This window comes from Macrotis lagotis, chromosome 1 (assembly GCF_037893015.1).
Source record: "Macrotis lagotis isolate mMagLag1 chromosome 1, bilby.v1.9.chrom.fasta, whole genome shotgun sequence".
NCBI lineage: Eukaryota > Metazoa > Chordata > Mammalia > Peramelemorphia > Peramelidae > Macrotis > Macrotis lagotis.
The window spans coordinates 101,669,060-101,675,604 of NC_133658.1; the positions used below are offsets into that span (position 1 = coordinate 101,669,060).

The following is a 6,545-nucleotide window of genomic DNA, read 5'->3' on the forward strand; positions in this document are numbered from 1 at the left end:
AAAATGCTTTCTGTTAGTGACACAAGTAAACATAGCAATAAAAAGATCTTTCCTTAAAATAATACGTAGCATTTATCTAAAGCCAAGAATAAGCTTTATCAGGAATGCAAACAAACTAGAAGCCTTTCTAGCAAAATGATGGGTGATAGATAGATGTTGATTATCACATTATTCAATATTGTATTAGTAATGATTAGGGAAATGCAAATTAAAACAACCAGGAGGTACCATCTTATATCTGTCAGATTGGCTAAGATGACTAAAGGGAAAACTGATCAATTATGGAGAGGTTGTGGAAAGACTGGGACATTAGCCTAGTTGGTGGAGCTATGAACTAATACAACAATTCTGGTGAGCGATAGGGAACTATGCTCAAAGAGCAATGAAACTGATCATACCCTTTCATCCATCAATACCAATACTAGGCCTATACCCAAAAGAAATTATAAAAAATGGAGAAAGTCCCACATGTTCAAAATATATTTGTGGCAGTTCTTTTTGTAGTGATGATGAATTGGAAATTGAGAGGAATTAGGGAATCAATTGGGGAATGGTTAAAGAAAGGAAGGCATATTATGCTATGAAATACTATTGTTCTATACGAAACAATTCATGGTTGAACTTTAGTGTAGCTTGCCAAGAATTACATGAACTGAGGGGAACAGAACCAGGACATTGTATACATTAACAACAAACATTTGACCATGTTGATGGCAGCTCCTCTCAACAGTTCAGAGATCTAGAACAAGCCCATTATGGACAACATCTCCCACATTCAGAGGAAATCAAAACAAAATATTTAAATTAAAAAAAAAAACAGCCCATAGAATCTGAATGGATACTATGTTCACTTGTTTAAAACTTCTCATATTTTTCTTTTCTATCCCATGGTTTTCTTTATTCTTTAGTCCTCATACCCAAAATGTTTAATATATAAACATTTTGAACACAAATGAACATGTACAACTTTTACTAGCCTGTTTTCCACTGAGGGGATAGAGGTGGAAAGGGAGGGTGGTATAAAAATGTGTAACTTCTAAATATGCAGATGAATGAATGCTGACAATCGTTCATAACATGTTATTGGAAAAATAAAATAAAATGTCAATCAAGAAAACAATAAGAAGCAAAGAAAAGAAAAGAGCAGCACTACTGGGTGGGGTGATGATGCAACTGAAAGAACCAAGAATTCCTAAGACATGCCATGACTGACTGTAAGATCTGAATTTGTCAGTCAATATCTAATCTTAAGAACAACAAAGTTGTCTTATCTAACAGAAAAGTACATATATATATGTGTATGTATATATATATGAATTATAAGATGAAATGCTAGCTATAACAAAATAAGGAAAAGAAATTGAGGGAATAAAAATAGATCACAAGGAAATAAATTATCGATCCTAACAGAGGATATGATGTTGTTTAGAGAACCCTAGATAATAAACCAAAAAACTCTTTGAAATAATTAACAATTTCATCAAAGTTGCAAGTTCTATAATAAATCCACCAACTAAACCATAATTATTTCTAAATATTAACAACAAAATGCAGCAGTAAGGCATAGAAAGAGAAATTCTATTTAAAAATAGCTGCAGACAATATAAAATACTGTAGTTTACCTACCAAGACAAACCCCCAAATAATATAAACACAATTATAAAACACTTTTCACATTAATAGATCTAAAAATACTTGGAGAAATATTGATTGCTCATGGGTATGTTGAGTCAATAAATAAGAGTCACAATTTTACCTAAATTAATTTACTTATTCAATGCTATACCAATCAACCTATCAAAAATTATTTCATAGAGTTGGAAAAAATAATATAAAAAAGTCATCTAGAAGGGAAAAAGATCAAGAATACAAAGAGAATCAGGGAAAAATGTGAATGGAAGTGTTCTAACAGTTCTAGATTTCAACCATATTGCAAAATGGTAATCATAAGAAAGCACTCTTATACTGACTAATAAATAGAAGGGTGCATCTGTAGAATAGATTAGATACATACTATTTAGCTAACATAATAATCAAATATCCGATCAACCCAAAATTCAAGTATGGAGGGCAAGAATGTACTATTTATTAAAACTTGCTGGGAAAACTGGAAAGCAGTTTGGCAGACAATAGACAGACTTACAACTCACACTATATATCAAAGTAAAGTTAAAATGGGTCTATCATTTAGACATAAAGGGTGATAGCCTAAGTCAATTAGGGAAACATAGACCCAATTGGTCCCAGTGGGAAGAAATTGGTCTCCCATCTATACTAAAGAAGCATTTACTGAAAAAGACAATGCATTATTTTGACAATATTTTCTGGACAAATATTAAAGATCCTCTTATAACAGTTAAAAGAAATGTGTGATTAATATGGATATCTACTAGAACAATAAATTCTTATTAGATAATAAGAATATATTAAAAAGAATGTAATCTAAATTATTTATATATATATATATATTTTGAAATTATCACATCTGACTATACATCTAAATTGGACTATTATGAAGACAGTAACAAACTAAAATGCTTTTATTATGCCCTGAAGGCTATTTATAGGCAAAAGCTATATGGTGTATCTCAATTACTCAGTACTGATAGATCCAATTGAGTAATGATAGGGACATTATCCTAGAGAGATGGGTTGACTACTTCCATAGTGTTCTTAAGAGACCATTATCAATCAATGCAGAAGCCATTGAACATGACCTCAAATTGGAGTCAATCAGTCCCTACCTGAAGTTCTAATTGAAGAAAAGGTTTTGAATGCTATTAAGCTCCTTTCAAGTGGCAATGCACCTGGTGCTGTTTCTATTGTAACTGAGATCTATGAGGTGGGGGTCCATTACTCATACAAAAACTGACTGAAATTTTCCAGGTTATATGGCATGAGGGGATTATCTCCCAAGAATTCAAGGAAGCTTCCATCATCTATCTCTATAAAAGTAATGGGAATAGATTGTTCTGTGACAATAACAGGGGTGATTTAGTCATTGCTGGTAAGATTCTTGTCCAAGTCCTTGTCAATAGGCCAATCCTTCATCTGGAAGTTGGTCACCTTCCTGAGAGCCAATGTGTGTTCAGAAAGAGTCAACTCTGGGAAAAATGCCAGGCACAGAACAGAGGTCTTTATACAATATTTATAGATCTGATCAAGGTCTTTGATACTATGAGTCATGAAGGTTTATGGAAAATTATGTCAAAATTTGGTTGCCTGGAGAAGTTCATCAGTCTTTTATGTCAGTTCTATGTTGATATGCATGCCTGGGTTCTGGATAGTGGACAATGCTTTTGAGATTTCCCAGTCACCAATGGAGTAAAACATAGCTATGTCCTTATTCTCATACTTTTCAGCATGATATTTTCATCCATGTTATCAAATGCCTTCACTGAGGATGAACATGCCCTCAAGGTCAGCTAGTGCACTGATGGCAAATTCTTTCAATTGAAATGGCTACAAGCCAAGACCAAAGTGGAGGGAGTGTTGGTACATGATCTTGTTTGCGGATGATTGGACACTCATTGCAGCCTCTGAAGTTGAGATGCAACAAAGTATGCATCATGCGCTAATTTTGGTCTAACAATTTAACACCAAGAAAGTACCCATGCCCCATCTGCCAGTACCATGCCATCCGTATATGGAACCATTGGTTACAGCAAATGGAGAAATTTTGAGTACTGTAGACAAGTTCACTTACTTTGGCAGTGTCCTTTCCAAGGACGTACACATTGACAATGAGGTTGACACTCACATTACCAGAGCTAGCTCAGTATTTGGGAGGCTCTGAAAGAAAATGTGGGAGAGAAGACTTATTAGACTGACTGCCAACCTTAAGGTTTACAGAGCTGTTGTACTGACCTCATTGCTATATGCCTGTGAAACCTGGACAGTCTACCATTACCATGACCAGACACCGAGGTCCATTCTCGAGTTAAACTGACTAACATTCCAGCATTACTACAGAGAGTGCAACTATGAAGGGCTGAATATATTATTAGAATTCCAGATATAGGCTTGCCCAAAAATATATTTTATGGAGAACTTACACAGATTGAGCACTCACAAGGGGGTCAGAAGAAGCGATACAGAACAGCCCAGCATGGTGTGCCCTCATCAGTGAGGGGGCTGCACTCCATGAGGAAGGCAGAATTGAAGCAGCTTAAAGGAAAGGACATCGATAAGTTTAGAGTCTCCACCACAGGTGTTTACATGGACTATTTGTACCCAAACTGTGGTAGAGCATTCTGAGTTCATATTGATCTGATCAACCACAGTTGGACACACTGTAATTTGTCTCAAGTGTAGTGATCATTTTGATCTTCTACAATGAAGGACAAGAATCAACCAACCAAAGTGAAATATAGGCTATATAGTACAGTCCTTTCATTTTCCATATTAAAACCTGAGACACAAATAGGTTAATTAATTTAGACAAAGTCACAATGAATTGAGTGGGATTTAACCTTATACCTAGCATTTAGCACAGTGTCTGGTGAAAAGTAGGTATTAAAAAAATATTGATTTGCCATCCCATGATTCCACATACAATTCTTTTTCTCATCGCATCATACTTCCAGTGAAATTATATAGCAATTGAAGGATAATAAAAGCCTTAACATAGGTTCTTCACAACAAGTCGGTTCTGTTATTATTATTCTCATTTTACAAATAAGAAAACTGAGGATCTGAAGGATGAAATGAATTGCCTAACTTGAAAGAGTCATATCTAATTTTATTGACTCTTAGTCCAATACCCAATCCACTTTATTGCACTGTCTCTCAGGTGACAAGGAATGCTAATAAAGAATAAAATCTCAGAAATATAAAGAATCTCTGAGATCATTTAGTCTTTCACACTGATCCCTCTCTACACAGATAAATATGACTGGATATATAATCTTAAAAGAATACCTGAAAAAAAAGCCTCCACATTTATAATAAGCTCAGTAGAAACAACTGGTGATAGAGTGCTGAAACAGAAGTCAGGAAGACTTGAGTTCAAATCCAGCCTTACTAGTTGTGTGACCCTGAGTAAGTCACTTAACCTCTATTTACCTTCCTTGGCAAAGCATGGCTATTAATAGTAACTATACTTCAGCCAAGCTGGTGGGAGCTGTGGCAGGCTGGACCTTGGGGAGCAGGAAGGAGAGAGAGAGATGCAATATATAGAGCAGAATGCAGTCCACAGGGGCACTCCTCATTTCTTCAGTCCTGATAAACGGCTATACCAGGGGTCTGGTCAGGCCTGTGTCTGCATCTGTCCAGAATAGGTCAGAACAGCCCACTTACAGCAGTATCCTGCTCCAGCTGGCCCATTTGGAGTTCCAGACCATTGCTACACAACAGCAAAATTCATTGGGGCTGGGACCACCCTAGTTGGGGTGATTGGCTCAGGCACAGGTATCCGGATGGGGTTTAGCAGTTTAATCATTGGCTATGCCAGGAACCCATCCCTCGAGCAGCAACTCTTCTCCTATGCCTTTCTGGGCTTTACCCTATCTAAAGCTATGGGGCTCTTCTGTTTGAGGGCAGACTTCATCCTCCTTTTTGGCATGTGAGGCTCTGTGGAAGGTCCCTCTGCTTTGACTCCAGCACTATGACCCTTGCTTGAGGATATGGAATTTTAACATTAAATAATGTTTCTTAAAAAAATGGTAACTTTCTCTGAGTTGTTTATCTATCAAATGAAATAATTGTGGAGTGCTTGGCACAATGTCTAGAATGTGGAAGGTACTTAACCAACAAATGTTTCCTTCCTTCTTTGCTTGAACACATGCTTGACTATTTATTTGTTTGTTTTAAGACCTCCAGAGTGAAGGGACTCATTACTTCCATTGTACTTTGGTTTTTTTATATCAAGGTATAATTTCCTTCCGTGTGACTTCCAAGCATGGATTTTTCTTCTGACATCTTAGACCAAGAAGAACAAGTCTGAACCCTTTTCCATATGATGCCTTTTCAAATACTTATTAGCTGTCATATCTCTGCTTAGACTTCTGTTCACATTTAAGATCCCTTTTTCTTCAAGATGATCTTTAAATATACTTCAGAGTTCCTCAAAGCCCACCTCTCTATGTGATCTAGGATATTAGTATCTTTCATAAAATATGGGTTAAGTACAGTGGTTAAAGTACTCCCTAAGTGTTTTTTTTTTAAATTATCATTTATATAATGTTTTAAGTTTTAAAAAAGCTCTTTATAAATGTGTATTCATTTTATTGTCACATATGAGGTAGGTACACTTATTAACCTCATTTCATGAATGAGGAAACTGAAGCATGGAGGAGATAAGTGACTTCCAGTATCAGGTAGCAAGTAAGTATCTGAGGCAGGATTTGAATTCAAGTCTTTCTGACTTTAAAGTCTGTTGGGCTATTCACTGTGGTACTTACCCCTTTTTATGCAGTCTAAATTTGCATTATCTTTTTTTCAGTTGCCTTATCATACATTTGATTCACTTTAAACTTATGGGAGAAAAAAAGTCTAGCTTCTTTTTTAGACTATGTGTCTAGCCATTCTTCCCCATCTCATGAAAG

At 35.8% G+C, this 6,545-nt stretch overlaps 1 pseudogene; it reads left to right on the plus strand.

Annotated features, from left to right (window-relative positions):
- Positions 1-5,184: 5,184 nt before the first annotated feature.
- LOC141513933 (ATP synthase F(0) complex subunit C1, mitochondrial pseudogene) lies at positions 5,185-5,567 on the plus strand (annotated as a pseudogene).
- Positions 5,568-6,545: the final 978 nt, after the last annotated feature.